The 19,942-nt window shown below is 39.3% G+C and overlaps 1 long non-coding RNA gene across 1 annotated transcript in view; it reads right to left on the bottom strand.

Annotated features, from left to right (window-relative positions):
• Positions 1–2,018: 2,018 nt before the first annotated feature.
• LOC147829436 (uncharacterized) overlaps positions 2,019–19,942 on the bottom strand; it is a 140,135-nt gene continuing 122,211 nt past the window's right edge. The window contains exon 4 of the long non-coding RNA XR_015449240.1: positions 2,019–7,563. This is a non-coding gene — a long non-coding RNA (uncharacterized LOC147829436). The remainder of the gene's footprint in view (positions 7,564–19,942) is intronic.

A 19,942-nucleotide genomic window follows, 5' to 3' on the forward strand; every position in this document is an offset into this window, starting at 1 on the left:
CAAAGGTGGTTAATTGATGTAATTCTGGCCAAAGACATATAATAAGAAGATGGAGATGCCTCCTATTTTCTTTTCTTTTTGTCTCAAAAATGGGTGTGATGTGGGGACTGCAGCACCCCGATGACCGTGAGGGCAAGGCCAATGGCAGCAGGTGCTTTTCTACTTCTGGGCTTCTTCAATGGGAGTAAAACAAACCCGAGTATGTTTAAGCCATTGTTAGATGAATGTTTTGTGACCCTTTGTATCCGAACAACATGTAAAGGATATGTTTGCTACCTACGCAGTCATTAATAAATGTTAGTGCTTATTATTATAGTTTAAAATATTATGTTTAAATATATTTGAAATGCAATTTGGAAAGTATCTTAATCATAATGACACAGCTATTGCATAATTAATATCATATCCAACAAAAAGATACAAGCTGATCTATGTAAAGAAAACTATTAAACACTGAATAATGACATAAAAGAAGAGATAGAAACAAAGAGATTGAACAAATTTTTGGATTAAAAGAATTGATGTTATAAGGATTACACTTATTGCTAAATTGACTTCCTTTCAAGTCAAAATTCTATCGATATTTTGCAAAACTTGAAAAGTTGATACTCAAATTCAATTAGAAGTACAAATATTGCAGAATAATTTAAATTGGCTTTGAAAGAAAATAAAGAAGAATTTATTCAATTCATTCAACCAGATATTAGAACTAATTAAAAGTAATTAAATGTGACATCATTGAAAGAGAGATACATTGATCAATGGGATAAAATGAAAATTCTAGAAATAGATTCATCTACAAATGTAAAATAAATATGATAAATATGATCATTTAAATCAGCTCAGTGGTGCCACTGCCTGCCTCACAAGCACAAGGTCCTGAGTTTGATCCCTGGTACCAAAAAAGAAAATCAAAGAGCATTTCATGTGGGATTTGGTGCAGGAAGTAGAAATTAGCACAAGTATTTTGGTCAAAAAATGATTCAATAGGGAGCCTCACCACTGCCATGACAGGAGACAGTGCTGGGACCATGTTCCAGGCTGGGCTCCAGGACGGCAAACAGAACTGAGCTGACTCAACGGGAAGCCAGGGACATGATTCCAGAAATTGCCAGGGAGGCTGCACACAAAACAGGGAGGCTGCAGTGCCTCGCACATTCAGGAAGCTGGACCATGGGTGTCCACAACTGTGGTCTAGTATTAGAAAGTGGGGTGGAGAAGCTGTCCCAATCCCCACTACTTCTCAATTCCCAGGAAGCCAGCAAAGGATGCCAGGAAGCCTTCCCTGTTCCGAGTGATCCAGGAGGATAGCTCACCTCTGCCATCTACAATCTTTTGTGAGTGCATCCAAATGGCACTTAATTTGCTCCCCAAACTTCAGTTTCAGGGGAGTCTTGGAAATGTCTCTTTAGCACTTTGCTCTCCTAAATAGAAGACAGACAGAGCAGAACCTGAGACGGCTGATTCAAAGTGTCCCCTGAGAGTGGGAAAGGTGTGCCACTGGGATCACTGACTAGGACCTTCACCCCCTTCTAAATGCAAAAATAGGCCCATGAAACCAAAGGTGTGTTAAAATGACACATACAATTTCTTTAAGATATTTAAACATTTTTTATTAGTACATGTTTGCAGTACATAATGAGCACATTCATTATGAGGAGTTGATACATGCACATAATATATTTTAAGATATCTAATTTCTAAAATAAAATACACTATGGGAGAACAAATCTCTAATCTTGGGCCAGGGTATGATGATGAAACCCTAGATGTCACATACAAAAAAAGAAAAATATAAATTTAAGTAAAAAAATTGAGCAGCTTTTGTTTGATAGTTATTAAGGTTAAAAGACAAAAAAACCGGAGGAAAGTGTTTAACATTTTATTTTCAACAAAGGATTAATGTACTTAATATGTGAAGAATGTTAATCCTTTTTGTTAATATGTCAATAAATCTACAAGAATAAGATCATTCAACAGCAAGATAGACAAAGGTATAAATAATTAATTTTTGAAAAAAATCAAACACAAATGGTTTTGCAGCATACAAAACAAGAGTAACTTCATTAATAATGAAAGAATGAAAATTAAAATGAGATAGTTTTACTTATCCAGATTTCAATGATGAAGAAGGACAATATCCATTGTTGGCATGGGTGTTTGGAAAATCAAGTGCAAACAAATACAAAGTTCTAGAAGTGCATTAAATGTTGAATTGTCCCTACCTTTTAACCTGCAATTACACTTCTGAGAATTTGTTTCATAGAAGTGGTAATGCATTTCTCAGAATCTGTCCCATAGAAATAATCACATAAGTGATGCATACTATAAGGGTATCCGCAGCAGAATTTTTTTTGTGAGGGAAAATCAGAACCAAACTTTTAGTGTTCACCAGTGGTCATTATGTAAATAAATTACGATACCTTCATATACTGAAATACTGACACCTGTTAATAAGAATTAGCTCTATTTATAGTGATGTTGAAATGATGAACATACAGCAAGTCAAAAGCACAGTTGCAAATTGTAACTGATTTTTAAAGGCAAAAACTGGTCTTATGCATGCATAAAATCTGGGAGAATCCATAGCCAAAATCCTCATGATGGTAGCTATGGGTTACCAAAAGGAAGGATGAGTGTAGGTAGATTTTTCATTTTTATTAAATGTTCTTTAAAGTTTATAATCATTTGAACAGACACCTATTACACAGAGACTTGTATTTAAAAAAATAAAAATCTAGAAATGAATAAGCTTCAGATAGGCCTGGTGTCAAGGTAGCCAAGCCCATGACAGCTAAAAGGAGCTTGAGTCCCATCTACTGATAGACAAGGAAACTGAGGCTCCACCTTAACGGTCTCAAGATTATCCCCTGATGATGCATTTCCTAATTCTAGAACCAGAATTGGGGAAAACAAGAGCCTGTGCAGGTGCATTGCCACTTTCTCTACAGGAGATGCTGCTACTGGATTAAGGTGATTGATTAACTTTAATGCCAGCAGTGTTGCTTTCTGTGTGAGACTTGCGCCCTTAGGCAACTGGAGACAATGGCCCTGAGTGGACATCTGCAGTTACTGCCTGTGGCGAGCTCTGCACCTCTCACAGCCTGATCTGCATGCTGTGGTTCTTTTGCCTCAACTCAGTCACTTTATCTTGGCTTGCTGTGTGCCCTGCAAGTTGTTGAAATTGCTCTATTGCTGTAACTTCCTGAATTCCACCATAGAGGTTACACTGCTAAAAACTTTTCTTTGAAATTTTGTACTTGAATTTTTCTTTCTCAACTGAGTCTCATTTGTAAATTTATTCTGTAGTTCTTTCTGTCAAATGATAAATACTATGTTTCAGGCTATTTAAAAATATATAATTCATTTTAAATTTGTTTAAATGGCTGAATCCAGTTTTAACAAGAGAAACAGAGAGTGTACATGTACTCCTTGCCAGCTGTGTGACCTTGATCAAATTGATCTCTTTGGCCCTCTACATGTCCTACATGAGTGCTTACTAAGTTGAACACAACAGTGTTACGAGGATTTCTGCTTAAATATCTGAGTAGTAAAGTAACCGTGCACCAGAACTTCATTCATTCAATGAACATTAAACCAGTTTGCTGTTTAGAGAGGCCCCTTGGCTGCCTGGTCATATTTTTCCATCCTTATTGCCATGGCCACCTTTGTCGTCACTTGACCCCATCACAGCTTCTTAATTTTCCAAAAAAAGTAAAGTATAGCTAGATTCAGTCAGCCCTGTTTCAGAGCTTCTCATCATAATTAGGGAAAGATTCACAGTGTTCTGCACAATCCAATCCTTCCCAGCGCTGAAGTTCATCGCACACTGCTCTTCTCCTCAGGCACCACCCACATTAATTCCCATTGTTTTTCTTTCTTTTGGTACTGGGGATCGAACTCAGGACCTTGTGCTTGTGAGGCAGGCAGCAACACCACTGAGCTAAATCCCCGGCCCTTAGTTCCCATTTTGTTTTTGAATGTATTGATTTCTTTCTTACCCCATGGCTTTTGCATGTGCTATTTCTTCTGCCTGGAACACTCTACCCGATCTTTCGTGCGGCTTTCTTCTCTTCTGTCTTAGGTCTAACTTTGCAGTGCCGTACTCAGTGACAGGTTGGCATTTGTCTCTCTGGCAGCTCTTCCCATTTTCTTGGGGGCTGCACTCTAAGTTTCCTTCACACAAGCGTCCCTCCAAGACAAGACTCTCTCGGGGCATATATGAGGTGAGCCACACCAGGCTCAGTCACACACAAAAAGCAAATCCTCTGTTTAGTTGCTCCAGGGAAGAATCTCCAGGCATCCTGGAAATGGGGTGTGGGTATCTGGTGGCTCCATGAGGAGGAGGCCAAGGAATAAAGTAATCTGCAGCCAGACTTTCCACCAATATTGTCAGCCTTGCTTCAGTCGCTTTTCTATGATTGGTCCTGAATGTCCTGGCATCTGCAGAGATAAAATGGAGTCACTTTTCCTTGCACTCCCTGCTTGATGTGCCTAGAGGGGGCCAGCTGCCTTTACTCAGGCAGAACAGGCTCTTTTGCCCTTCAGTTTCCTGAACTCCATCATTCTCCTGTAATTCTCATCCTATCCTTTTTGTCTGGGTAAGTTAACATTTTAAAGAACGTATCTCTCTTGCCATTTTCTTTTCTTTTCTTTTTTTTTTGGTACCAAGGATTGAACTCGGGTCTTTGAGCTTGACCCTTGGAGAAAGGGCTAGGTATTTGAGAATGGTTACATGTCTCCAGATCTAACTTCAAGTGAATCCTAGAGTTGACTTCAAAGCCTTTCTGCTTTCCCAAGACCTCCTACCTCAAGACCCTACACTCAGACCCAGGAATGAGGTTCTTACAGCCTCACAGAAGAAAGGCAAGTAAATCCCACCACTTTCCATCACTAAAAAATCACCCAAATGCACAGCCTCCTTTCTGTCTCTGTCATCATGGGAGGTGGCCCTCCTGCTCAAGCCTGAGTGACCCTGCCCTTCTCTTGAGCTCTGGGTCCAACTGGATGCTCCTTTCTGTAATTGGATGCTCCTGTTGTAAATGGGCACTCTTCTTGGGAACTGGGCACTTCTCTCTCCAGCATTTGGTATTAACCCAAATGTCATTAGCATTTGAGCTTTGGATCACCAGCCATCCCAGTTTGCCTGGGACTGAGGGCACTTTCAGTTAAGGCTGGGAAGAATATGCCAACTTGTTTTTCTCCCACATTTTGAACTAATCTTCCATAGGCCTCACATTGTCTCTTTTTGTCCTTCCCTAAATCTATCCTGCCTTCACACCCAAGCTTCTTAAAATAGTTGCTGATAGTTCAGATGGGTTGCTCACTTCCCAGGTACTTCAATAAAAAGTGAAACTGGTTTTATGCCTGAGGGAGCAGCTTTGGAAATTTGTCTGTCCTTGCACCTTTCTGCCATGCTGCATCCTTTCACTGTGTTCCCTGGCACTGGGCTTAGCCTCACCACTTTTGAATGTGGTCTTGGTAAGGTGAACAGTTCACATCTGGGAACTCATTCCAGCCTCGTCTGCTTGGATGTGGTCAGTGATATTTGCTGCCACAGAACCTGGGCTTCTGTGTCGTCCCACCATGGTAGTTTTCACTGACCTTCACAGACTCTTTGCAGGCTCCATCCTTTTGTCACATCTGTCGTTTCATTTTCCACACTCACCAGGAGTTCACCAATGAACTCTCTGGGCTGCACTTGCCCTTTATAAGTAGGTGAAGCCAAGTCTATGTAGAGTTTCACCCTCTCCACTGCAGATAAGACAGGTATAGACAATCATATGCCTATTGAATATAGCCCTGTGAATGTCTTCAAGGTGACTCATACACAACATGTCCAAAATTGATCTCATCAGAACCCCTACTCAAACACACACCAACTCCTGGTTATTCATCTCAGATCCTGGGACCACTATCTCCCTAGCTTTACAAATCACTGGAAATCTAATTCTCATTAGTGACTTTTCCCTCACCTCACCTAACACCAGGGAAACTAGTTGGGGAAATTGGTTGGTCTAAGCAGGATGGATTGTATGGAAAAGATGTTCAATAGCTCATGAATCCAATAGCAAGACTGGAGAGTGACAGTGTATGCTTAGCAGCAACAGAACAGGAGACTGTGTGGACAACCAGCAGAACTGCCCCTGACTGAGCATGGGACACTTCTCTTTGCATCACTAACATTTCTGATTCCGCAGCAAGGACGCCATCACCACGACAGATGCCTGATTACCAACCCTGAAGAATGGAATCTTCTGCTCTACAAGTGCTTGTGCCCACATACTCTCCACCTTAGTCCCACATGTGACATTATCCTTATTTCCTCAGTCCCTACTGCATATAGATATCTCATAGCTTTCCACTGTTACCTGCCCAATAAAAAATGGCCCAATGGTAGTCTCCACCTCCAGTCTGATGAAATAATTGTTCTGTACACTGGTGAAACCATCTCCTCCTTGGGGATTCAGTCCTCAGAATGATCACAACCTAGAGTGGTGAAGACTGGAATGAAAACATTTGACACAACTAATAAGTAATGCCAAGTGTTAGGCATTACACCAAACATGCTGCAGAAGCTTCCAACCTCTCTGTGGTCTTGCTGGCCTGCAGAAATTGCTACATCATCTGGAAGATGTGCCCCACCCAATATCACCATCCAATTTCTCTCCAGTTGCATCTACAGCTCTATTTACAAGAGAAATGAGTAAATGTGGAATTTAGGCTCTGTGGAGCTTGAAGGGCCACACCAGGTGGTTGGAATGGAACCTGAGTGCCACTTCCCCATGTTCCCCAGGAGCCCAGTGAAATCCATATTCACATTAGTCAGCATTATCATTAGTTAGTGCTGCTGGCAACTGAAGACTGAGCTGTGTCTGTCTTAGGGTCTTGGTGAGACACTTTAACAAGTCTTCATAATAACTCTTCTATTCTAGAGAGTGGGCAATGAGACTTCTTCAGAAGGCCTTAATTCCATGCTCCCACAGCTGGTCGAATTAATGTTTCACCTATGCAAGCTAGGTCCTATTAGAACTCCTGTCCTACTACTAGCTGGTGTTTCCTGTCCTTCAGTTACAACTTGTCCAGAAAAACCCATCCCACATTTACTGAACTTCCAAAGAATCTGGGACCAATTTTTATATCATTCAGGAAAAGTTTTTGCAAGCAATAGAGACAAATACTGGCTAATGTAAGAACAACAATAATTTATGTAAAAATACCAAGCCCCTCTAATCTAAGGGGAGGCTGACAAATCAGGTTTGGAGGTACAGACTTGGAAGCCATATCCCCAATCAGACTGCAGAAATGATCTCATGAAGGTGCTGCTGTTGCTTGTTGTTGCATGGAGAAATTATAGCCCGTTTGTCCAACCCCTCCAATGCTGCTGCCAGGACAAGTGTACTGTAGACAAGATGCAGCCAGCTTTGCAGGCATTGTCCCCATGGGTAAAGGAACTTCCTCACATCGCCATCTTCTGATGAAGAGTTGAGGGCGGGGAGTTATAGCTGGTCAGGTACTTTGGCAGAGTCAGGATCATGTGCCAGGCCCTGGCCACCAGGCAGCCTAGAAAACAATTGATTTTCAGCTTTTTCTGGTGGGAATCAGGGTCTATTCCCAAACATTGGAAGAGGATCAGCTGCCCAGGAGCCACTGGGAATGACACATATCCATTGTACCCCCATCTATAGTCAATTATAATTCCTTAATGTCTTTGTCACCTATATTTACCTTTTTAAAGAGCTTCATTAAGGTATAAATCACATGCCATACAATTTCACCATTTACAGCTTATAATTCTTAAAGGCTGGCAAAATACATACATCACAAATATTTCCATCTTTACCATTTAAACATTTTTCTTATGGATATTGAAGATCTCAATCTGCTGTTATGGGTTACATACACACAGTAAAATGGTTACTATAATAAATAAAATTAACATACCTACCATCTCATATAATCACCCTTTTTTGTTTGTTTTGAGACAAGGGTAGTTAAAATTTACTATTTAGCAGGAATTCTATGTGCAATACAATTCCATCACCTGTAGACTCATACTGTACATTACATTTCTGGACTTGTTCTTTTTGCATATTTGCCACCTTATACTCTCTGACTTATATCCTTTCCATTTCCACTTCCTGCCCTTTCCCTGATAACTATTGCTTTGTTCTCTATCTCTGTATATTTAATCTTTTAAAAAAAGATTATATTTATCTACCCAAAATGAGATCATGCAATATTTTTCTTTATGTGTCTGGCTTATATCATTTAGCATAATGTTCTCTAGGTTCATCTATGTTTGGCAAATGGCAGGGTCTCCTTTTAATGGCTAAATAATACACCATCTGATTGCTCCAATATAACTCTATTTTACAAAATTGAATTGTGAGGAATTATGGTATTACCAAAGGAACACAACCATTCTTCAGTCACTGACCTCAAAGAAATGGAAACTTAAAAATTGCTTAAAAGGGGTTCAAAATAATGATCTGAAGGAAACTCAGCATGCTAGAAGAAAATACAAATAGGTAATCAATAAGTGCAGGATTCCAACTCTACAGCCACCTGGATCATCTGTGCCCTGGTCCCAGTACCAATGCAGCCACCTGTGACCCTGTCACATCCAACACCAAGGGGTGGGGCTGCCCCTCAACCAGGACTCCCACTGTAGGAAAAGCCTTTGTTATCCAGCATCTTAAGAACTGATGCGGCCACAGCCACTACCACGGACTCCTGCAGCTTCTCAATTTGTGTATTTCTAATGAATAGTACATATTGCACTGTTTCTTTGTCTATTTGTCCATTGATGGACACTTAGGATATTTCCATCTCTTGGCGATTGTGACTAATGCTGAATGAGCAGGGGAGTGCAGGTCTTTTACAAGGTGATAATTTAATTTCCTTTGGGTAAAAGAAGGATTATTGAGTAATATGGTAGCTCCATTTTAAATTTCTTTAGAACCTCCTATCTTTGTCTTCTCTAGCTGGTATAAGAGAATTCCTGAGATTTGGTGATGTATAAAGAACATAGATACATTTCTTATGGTTCTAGGGGCTAGGAAGTCCAAGGCCATGGCATCAGCATCTGGTGAGGGCTTACATGGTGAATTCTAATGTGGTGAAAGAGCAAGAGGGCAGCAGCTTGTAAACAGGGTCTCACTTCCTCTTCTTGTGCAGCCTCTCACGCCTTCATGGAGGCCTCCTCATGACCTCAACTAACCCTAATCACTTCAAAAATGTTCCATCTCCAAATTCTATCAACATTTCAATTTGGAGATTAAGTTTCCAACACATAACTTTTGAGGGATACATTCAAACCTTTGTGCCTACATATTGTTTTCTATAATGGCTTCCCGCCAACATTGCACTAGGGTTCCCTTTTCTCCACACTTTTGTCAACATTTGGTATCTTTGGACATTTTAATAATGGCCATCATACTTGGTGTGGGGTGGCAGCTCATAGTGATTTTGACTTTCCTTTCTCTGATTAATGATGTTGACAACCTTTTTGTATATCTGGTTTTTATTTTTTATTTTTTTGTCTTTGGGAAAATCTCTCTTCAGGTCATTTGCACATTGTTAAACTGGGATACTGAGGAAACTTCACACTGATTTCCACAGCGGTTACACCATTCTGCACTCCCACCAACAGTAAAACTAGGATTAGAGGTTCCATTTGACCCAGCTATTCCCCTTCTGGGTATCTTTCCTAAAGAATTAAAAATATCGTACCGGGGCTGGGATGTAGCTCAGTGGTGCTGCACCTGCCTGGCAAGTGCAAGTTCCTGAGTTCAATCCCCAGTACCAATAAATAAATAAATAAATAAATAAATAAATGCATCATACCACAGTAATATTTGCATACCCACATTCATACCAGCACAATTTGTAATAGCTAAAACTTGAAAACAACCCAAATGCCCATCAACTGATGAATGGATAAAACGATGTGGTTTTTTAATACAATGGAGTACTGTTCAGCCGTGAAGAAGGATAAACTTGAGACATTTCTAGGTAAGTGGATGCATCTTGAGACCATACTCTTAAGTGAAATAAATCAGGCACACATGTGTAAATACCACATTGTCTCTCTGGTGTGAGAAACTGAAAGTGCAAATAAGGACCAAAATGTATAATAGGTATTGTGAAATAGGAAGAAAAGGGGCAAAAAGGAAAGGGACATGGGAGGGGCGAGGGGGGAAAGGAAGGAAGGGAAAAGAAAAAAATGAGAAAAGAAGGATAAAATAGAAACAGATCTTTGTAAATAAGGAAGGGAAGAAAGGTTGAAGGGAGGGGAGGGGAATGGGGGGGGCGGGGAAAGGAATCAAGATATATCAAATACAGGTCCAAATTCCCTATGATGAATGTGATCATTACGTATGTCCAAATTGTACTAATAAACTTTAAAAATAATCTAGGATATTTATATTTCTACTATGGGGTAGGATAAGTTTTATACATTTTGGTTATTAATTTCTTATTGAATCCATGGCTTCTAATATTTTTCTGAATCTATAGCATGCTGTTTCATTTTATTGATTGTTTCCTTAGCTGTGCAGAAGCTTCTTCATTTGCTGAACTTCTAATTATTATTATTTTTTCCAGTACTGAGGATCGAACTCAGGACCTTGTGCTTGTGAGGGAGGTGCAGGGCCACTGAGCTAATTTCCTGGCTCATTCTGTTTATTTAATTTTGCTTTTCTGCCTTAGTTTTTGGTACAATTGGAAAAAATTCATTGCCAAGGCTAATATTCAGAAACTTCTCCCCTATCTTCTCAGAGTATTATAGTTTCAAGCCTTACATTTAGATCCTTTATCCATTCTAGTTGAGTTTTCTGCATTACATAAGGGTCCAATTTAATTTTTTGTAGGCAGAAATCAAGTTTTCCCATTTTGAAGAGCCTATCCTTTCCTGATTGTGTACTCTTGATGACTTTGATGAAAATTGGTGGGTTAAATAAGTTTGGGCTCTCTGTTCTGATATGCTCATTAGTCTGTGTCTGATTTCATCCCAAGACTATGCTGTTTTGAATATTTTAGCTTTGTAACATAATTTTAAATCAGGAAGTATGGTGCATTGTTTTCCCCCCTCAGAACTATTTTAGCTAGTTGGGGACTTTGGGGATTTAATATAAATTTTAGGATTGTTTCTTCTATTTCTGTGTAGAATGCCATTGGAAATTAGGTATGATAGCTAATGCCTGCAGCTCCAGCAACTTGGGAAGCTGAGGCAGGAAAATTGCTTGAGTCAATACCAGCTTTGACAACATAGTGACCCATACAGCCTGCCTCCCCAAAAATGAATGCCATTGGAATTTTATAAAGATTATGTAAAAAATTTATATTGCTTTGACTAGTGTAAGTAATATAATATAATATGAAATATTAATTTCTTCTGATTCATAGGCATAGGATGTCATTTCATTTATTTGTGTTTTCTTCAATTTCCTTCATCAGTGTTTTATAGTCTTCAGTATACACATCTTCAATCTCTTTGGTTAAATTTTTTCTAAGAATTTTCTGGGAGTTTTTGGATGCTATCATGAATAGGATTTTTTCTTGATTTCTTTTTCAGCTAGGTTGTTAATTTATGGATTAAAATGCTATTGACTTTTTGAAAAGAATGAATACACCTGGCAGGATGAACAGCTAAGCAAAAGGGGAAAAAAGGAAATCAGCAATAGGAAAATTATGCAGTAACAGGAATAACTCAATATCTCTTGGTAATAACTCTCAATTCTCCGGTCAAAAGACACAGTTTAGCAGAATGGGTCAAGAAAGAAAATCTAGCAATATGCAGTATACAAGAAACACATTTAATTCAAAAAGGTATTCACAGATCAAAACTCAAAGGATGGAAAACAATATTCCATGCATCAGGAACCCAGAAAAAAGCAGGAGTTGCTATCCTAATTTCAGACAAAGTGGATTTTAAGGTAAGACTGATCAGAAGAAACAAAGAAGGTCACTACATACTGGTTAATGGAAAAATTCAACAGGAAGAGTTAATAATTATAAACATATATACACCAGGTACCACCACTCCCAGGGCAAAGGTAGGGGCTTCTGGGCCACTGTACTAATGCTCCCAGCACAGAGGAAGGGGCTTCCAGGCTGCCATACTACTCCTCCAAGCACAGAGGAAAGGGCTTCCAGATTGCCATACCACTGCTCCCAGTGCAGAGGAAGGGGCTTCTGGGCTGCCATGCCACCACTCCCAGCTCAGAGGAGGTGAGATGCATGGGTGGTAACAACAACACACACACACCCTACTCCCCCCCCAAAATGAGAAGACATATAAACAAGTCTCAAAACCAGACTTCCAGATCACCTAAAGCAATAACAAAGGGAAATGAGATGGAATACTCTGACATTCAACCATCTGGACTCTCTGAACTGGCAATAAAAGGGGATCTGGAAAAAATGAAATCAGAAATAATTTCTCAGATAACAGCAGAGATCGTGCTCATAATGCAAGACATGATTAATAAGTCTAGAGAGGAGCTCAGGAACATGATGGAATCCCAACACAGGAAACAAATGGAATCCATAAAACAGATGCAAACAGATTTCCAGGACATGAAAAACTCCATTGAAAGTATACACAGCAGACTGAGCCAATGTGTGGACAGAATTTCAGATCTAGAACAAAAGATTGCAATTAGTGACCAGGAAAAGAAAAATTGCTTCAAAACTGTAAGGGACCATGAGAAATCAATCCAGCAGCTGCTAGATGATGCAAAGAAGAGTAACATAAGACTGATTGGAGTCAACAAAGAAAGAGGAGAGAGTGCAGATGACATAAAAAATCTGTTCACAGAAGTGATGGCAGGAAACTTCCCAAGGAGGGGAAAAGAACTTGACATACAGATAAGTGAGGCATATAGGACTCCAAATAGCCTTGATCAAAAAAAAATCTACACATAGGTATATAATTGTTAAGATTCCAGAAACTCAACAGGAGAACAAAGTTCTACAAGCAGTTAGAGAAAAGAAAGAAATCATGTACAAAGGAAAGCCCATCAGAATCACAGCAGACTTCTCAAAGCAAACCCTCAAGGCAAGAAGAGCTTGGAGTGATGTATTCCAAGCCCTAAAGAAAAATAGCCTCCAACCTAGATTAATGTACCCTGCAAAACTATCTTTCAAAATTGATGGAGAAATAAGATGCTTTTATGACAAAGAGCACTTTAGGGACTTCATGAATACCAAACCAGCACTCCAAAAATTTTACACAATATCCTAGGAAAAGAAAATGAGGATCACAACCTCAGGAAGCAAAGCAGAATGAATCCATCAGGCATGACAAGAAATTAAATGTAAAGGAGGAGAATCCAACAAAATGAAAAAGTCATGACAATGATAAGTCAATACATATCAGTTATAACCATCAATGTAACAGTCTCAACTCACCAATCAAAAGAAATAGACTGGCAGAGTGGGTCAAGAAGCAAGATCCAACAATATGCTGCATACAAAAAACACACTTAATTCAAAAAGAAACTCATAGACTGAAGGTGAAAGAGTGGAAAACAATACTCCATGCAACAGGAACCTGAAAAAAAGCAGGAGTAGCTATTCTCTTTGCAGATCAAGTGGACTTCAAACCAATACTGATTAAGAGAGACAAAGAAGGACACTACATCCTTGTAAAGGGAACAATCCAACATGAAGAGATGAAAATCGTAAATATATATGCACCAAACACTAGTGCACCCAACTATATGAAACAAATACTAATGGACATGAAAAGTCATATAAACACTAAAACAATAGTAGTGGGGGACCTCAATATCCCACTGTCACAAATAGATAGATCAACTAGACAAAAAATAAGTAATGAAATACTAGAACTCAATCAAACTCTTGAACAAATGAACTTAACAGATGTTTACAGAGTCTTCCACCCCTCAAAATCAGAATACACATTTTTTTCAGCTGCACATGCATGGGTCCTTCTCCAAAATAGACCACATATTCACTCATAGAACATGTTTAAGTAAGTGCAAAGGAATTGAAGTTATCCCCTGTATATTATCAGACCATAGTGCGATGAAATTGGAGATCAATAGCAAAAGAAACCACAAGAATTTCATAAACAGATGGAAATTGAACAACACACTTCTGAATAACCAATGGGTCAAGAAGAAATTAAAGAAGAAATCAGACAGTTCTTAGAATTAAATGACAACGACAATACAACATATGGAAATCTATGGGACACAATGAAAGCAGTCTTACGAGGGAAATTCATAGCAGTGAATACTCACATTAGGAAAACTGAGTGAGTCCAATTAAACAACCTGAAGCTGAACCTCAAGCTTCTAGAAAAAGAAAAGCAGGACAAACCTGAAGCTCATACAAGGGAGGAAATTATAAAGATCAGAGCAGAAATCAATGTGATGGAGACTAAAAGAATGATACAAAAAAAAAAAAATCAATGAAGCCAAGAGTTGGTTCTTTGAAAGAGTAAACAAAATTGATGAACCCTTAGCCAACCTTATCAGAAAAAGGAAAGAAAAGGCCCAAATCCATGAAGTTAGGCATGAAAAGGGTAAAATTAAAATGGACCTAGCAGAAATCCAGAGGATCATCAATACCTACTTCCAGAACCTATATGCCAATAAGATGGAAAACAGAAGAAATGGACAGATTCCTAGATACATATAAATTACCAAAGTTGAATGAAGAAGACCTAAAAATTCTAAATGACCCAATATCAGTCAATGAAATTGAAAACATAATTAAAAACTTACCAAGTAAGAAAAGCCCGGGCCCTGATGGCTTCACTGCTGAATTCTACAAGACATTTAGAGAGGAACTACAGCCACTACTGTTTAAAATCTTCAATGAAATTGAAAGGGAAGCAATACTCTCGAATTCATTTCTGGAAGCAAGCATCATCTTGATCCCCAAAGCAGAGAAAGACCCAATGGACAAAGAGAACTATAGGCCAATCTCACTAATGAACATAGATTCAAAAATCCTTAATAAAATACTATCAAATAGAATGGAGAAGATCATCAAGAAGATCATACACCAGCCCGCGTGAGCCAGGCACATCCATGGATGCCACAGAGGGGTTCCAGGTTGCAGGGAACCCACCCCATCCAGCCCAAGCCAGTTAGGCACATCTGTGCATGCTGCAGAGGGGTCCCCAGTCACAGAGAACTGGCCCCATCCAGTTTACACTCACGGCAGCAACCCTTTTAGCCTTGCAAATGCCTGCAGGATCACACTGCCACCCCTCTGGCCTCTTGGCTATACTGCCACCTGGTTCCACACTACAAAGACACAGGGGACACCAGAACACCAGACCACCATACTGGGTAAGTTTTAGGAACCATCACCTCCCATTGGAACTGGGACTATCTTCAGGGGAAGGTCAACTGGAAGCTGCAGTATAGCCCTGCAGAATTCAACCCTACAGGAGGACAGGAAGCTCAACTTGGGACTTGCAGTCAGAAATCTGCCTGAATTGCATGGGTCTGGAATTGGCTTGCTGAGACTCATTGACTTATATCTGCACATTGCTGCCCACATTGTCTATTGTGACAGCAGAGACATACCCTGGAGGCCCTTCATTTTCATTTTTATTTTTTATTTCCAAAATTAGTATTATTGCTTTGTTTTTTTCTCCTCTTATCTTTAATTTTTTTTCCTACTCTTTGCAAATTTTTGTTTTTCTCTCCTTTTTTCTTTTCTTTTCTGTTTCCTTTCTCTCTCTACACTCACTCTCTTGCTGTGCCACATTGTTCATCTCCCTTTTTGTTCCTGCTCTGGCCCTCATTCAAATTTCTTCTTTATTTTCTATTATTCTCTTTTTCCTTCTCTCACCAGTGTCCTCTGACCTCACTGCTAAACTTCCCCTATCCTTCTACCTATCTATCCTTCCCTCTCCAACTCCTTCTAACTCCCCATCCCAAAGAGTAAAGTAGTTATATTGAAGAGTCTATTCACTATAAACGTATGTTGGGTTGGTCCTTGATTTTGATTTAATTCACACAGTTAAAGGTGATAGATTAATAACTACCCCAAAATGTCATTTTCTAAGATGTATTTGATGCTATGGTATTGCTAATTGCATCACTTGGGTTAGGGTGTTGCTATTGATCTAGTCAGTGGTCCTTTCTGGTATAATGAAAATGAGATAACTTCAGAGTCACTAGAGACTCAAAATCTAAAGACCAGGTATATCTGGAAGACACCTCTAAGAAACAATCATCCCATAAGGGTTATAATTACAAGCAACAAAGATACTTACAACAAGCAATTTCAAAGTATCAATGCAGGAGTTAAAGCAAGGACAGTACCAAAAATAAATGAAACATTTAAGCAAGGCACAAACTCAGACTTACAACCCACCAAGGGTAAACCCCAGGGGAAATGAAGTGGAAAAGTCTGATAATCAACCACCTGACACCCTGAACTGATAGCACAGGAAGTAACAAAACAGATGAATGAGGCTTTACAAAAATTCAAAGCAGAAATAATCTCCCAGATATCTACAGAGATGGTGAGCAGAGTGAAAGACATGATTAGAGGCTCTAGAACAGAAACAGATAAAAAAATAGATGAGTTCAGAATCATGCTGGAAGCCATGAATACCCAGCATAAGAAAGCAATGGAAACCATGATCCCCAACAAAAGAAAGAAATAGAATTCATGAAACAGACTCACATAGATATTCAGGAGATGAAAAACTCCGCTGAATGTATGCACAGCAGGTTAAGGGAATCTGAAGATAGAATATCAAATGACAGGATTGTGGTTAGTGACCATGAAAACAGAGATTTTTTAAAAATAGTAAGGGACCATGAGAAATCAAGCCAGAAGCTACTAAGCGTGCAAAGAAGAATGACATAAAACTAATAGGAGTTGGTGGAAAAACAGGACAATGTACAGATGACAGAAAAAGATGTTCACAGAAGTAATAGTGAAAAACTTCCCAGACAGAGGTAGAGAATTGGACATACAGATAAGTGAGGCATATAGAATTCCAACTAGCCATGATAAAAAAAAAATCTACATCTAGACATACAATAGTCAAGATCCCAGAAAACCAGCAGAAGAACAAAACCCTATAAGCAGTTAGAGAAAAGAAACAAATCACCTACCAAGGAAAGCCCATCAGAATCACAGCAGACTTCTCAACACAAGGAGAGTCTGGAGTGAAGTATTTCAAGCCCTAAAAGAAAACAACTTCCAACCTTGACTGTTGTATCCTGCAAAATTATCTTTCAAAATTGATGGGGAAATTAGATATTTCCATGCCAAAGAACATCTGAGAAATTTCATGAACACCAAACAAGCACTACAAGCAATTCTAAACAATACCCTAGAAAAAAACAATGAAGGTCACAACTCCATGAGGCCCAACAGAGGGAAGCCACCAGGCAAGGTAAGAAACTAAAGGGAAAGGGGGAAAAATAAACAAAAGAGCCAACAAAAGTAAAACATCATTACAAGGATGAATCAATATCTATCAATTGTAACCATCAAAGTTAATGGCCTCAATTTGCCAATCAAAAGCAATAGACTGGCAGAATGGATTAAGAAGCAAAATTCAGCAATATGCTGCATGCAAGAAACATACCTAACTCAAAAAGAAATTCATAGACTGAAAGTAAAAGGATTGAAAACAGTTCTCCATGCCACAGGAACCCAGAAAAAAGCAGGAGTAGCAATCTTATTTGCAGACAACATAGACTTCAAACCAAAACTAATTAAGAGAGACAAAGACGGTCACTACATACTTGTGAAGGGAAAAAATCCAAGAGGAAGAGATGCCAATCCTAAATATATATGTGCCAAATATAAATGCCCCCGTCTATATAAAACAAATATTAATGGACATGAAAAACCAAATAAGCACTAACACATTTGTAGTGGGGGACCTCAATACCCCTCTATCAAAAATAGACAGATCATCTAGACAAAAAAGTAACAAGGAAATTCTAGAACTGAACCAAGTCATTGAACAAATGGACTTAATAGGTGTCTACAGAGTGTTCAACAACAGAAAATCAGAATACACTTTCTTTTCAGCTGCACATGGGTGATTCTCCAGAATAGACCACATGCTAACTCATAGGACATGTCTAAGTAAATGTAAAAGAATTGAAGTTACCCCCTATATATTATCAGACCATGGTGCAATAAAATTGGAGATCAAAAACATAAGAAAAAGCAAAACCCCCACAAAAATATGGAAATTGAATAACACCCACTTGAACAACCAATGCATCATAAAGGAAATTAAAAAAGAAATTAAACAGTTTCTACAAGTAAATGATAATGCCAGTACAACATACAGGAATCTGTGGGACACAATGAAAGCAGTTCTACGAGGAATATTGATAGCAGTGAATGCCCATATTAAGAAAATAGAACTCAGATAAATAACCTAATGCAGAACCTCAAGCTCCTAGAAAGAGAAGAACATAACAAATCAAAAGCTCATACAAGAGAGGAAATTATAAAGATCAGAGCAGAAATCAATGCAATGGAGACTAAGAGAATGACAAAAGAGTCAGTGAATCAAAGAAATGGTTTTTTGAAAGAATAAATAAAATCAATAAAACTTTAGTCAATGTTATCAAAAAAAGGAAAGAAAAGGTGCAAATCCATGCAATTAAAAATGAAAAAGGTCACCTGGAAGGAAGCTCCTGGCCTCCATCCAAGGCTCCTAGGGCAGAGAAGCTCAGCTGGTCCCAGAAACCAGAAGGAAGGTCCCCTGCTGCCATCCCAGGCTCCTAGGGCAGAGAAGGTGAGCTGGTCCCAGCACCTGGAAAGAAGCTCCCCACCTCCATCCCAGGCTCCTAGGGCAGAGAAGTTCAGCTGGTCCCAGCATTTGGAAGGAAGCTCCTGGCCTCCATCCCAGGCTCTTAGGGCAGAGAAACTCAGCCAGTCCCAGCACCCAGAAAGAAGCTCCCCTCCTGCCATCCCAGGTTCCTAGGGCAGAGAAAGTGAGCTGGTCCCAGCACCTGGAAGGAAGCTCCCCCACCACCATCACAAGCTCCTAGGGCAGAGAAGCTGAGCCAGTCCCAGAACCCAGAAGGAAGCTCCCCCGCTGCCATCCCAAGCTCCTAGGGCAGAGAAGGTGAGCCGCGTGGGCACCAGAAGCACTCCCTCCCAAGAAAATGAGAAGACACGTAAACAAGTCTCAAAAACAGACTTCTGGATCACCTACAGCAACCACAAAGGGAAACGAGATGGAACAATCTGATACTCAACCACCTGGACTCTCTGAACTGGCAACAAAAGAAGATCTAGGAAAAATGAAATCAGAAATAATTACTCAGAAAACGGCAACGATTTTGTTCATGGTGCAAGACATGACTAATAAATCTAGAGAGGACACAGATAAAAAAATAGAGGATCTGAGGAACATGATGGAATCCCAACATAGGAAACAAATGGAATCCATAAAACAGACACAAATGGATTTCCAAGAGATTAAATACTCCATCAAAAGTCTGCACAGCAGAATGAACCAATGTGAGGATAGAATTTCACATATAGAAGATGAGATTGCAATTAGTGACCAGGAAAAGAAAAATTGCTTTAAAATTGTAAGGGAACATGAGAAATCAATCCGGCAGCTGCTAGACGATGCAAAGACGAATAACATAAGACTGATTGGACTCAATGAAGAAACAGGAGAGGGTGCAGATGACATAAAAAAACTGTTCACAGAAGTGATGGCAGAAAACTTTCCAAGGAGGGGAAAAAAATTTGACATACAGATAAGTGAGGCATATAGGACTCTAGCTAGCCTTAATCAAAAAAAATCTACACATAGGCATATAATAGTTAGGATTCCAAAAATCCAACAGAAGAACAAAATTCTATAAGCAGTGAGAGAAAAGAAACAAATCACATATAAACAGAATCACAGCAGACTTCTCAATGCAAACCCTCAAGGCAAGAAGAGCTT

Source organism: Heterocephalus glaber, unplaced genomic scaffold (genome assembly GCF_053883595.1).
Source record: "Heterocephalus glaber isolate CG9 unplaced genomic scaffold, H.glaber_assembly_v1.0 deba00000621, whole genome shotgun sequence".
NCBI lineage: Eukaryota > Metazoa > Chordata > Mammalia > Rodentia > Bathyergidae > Heterocephalus > Heterocephalus glaber.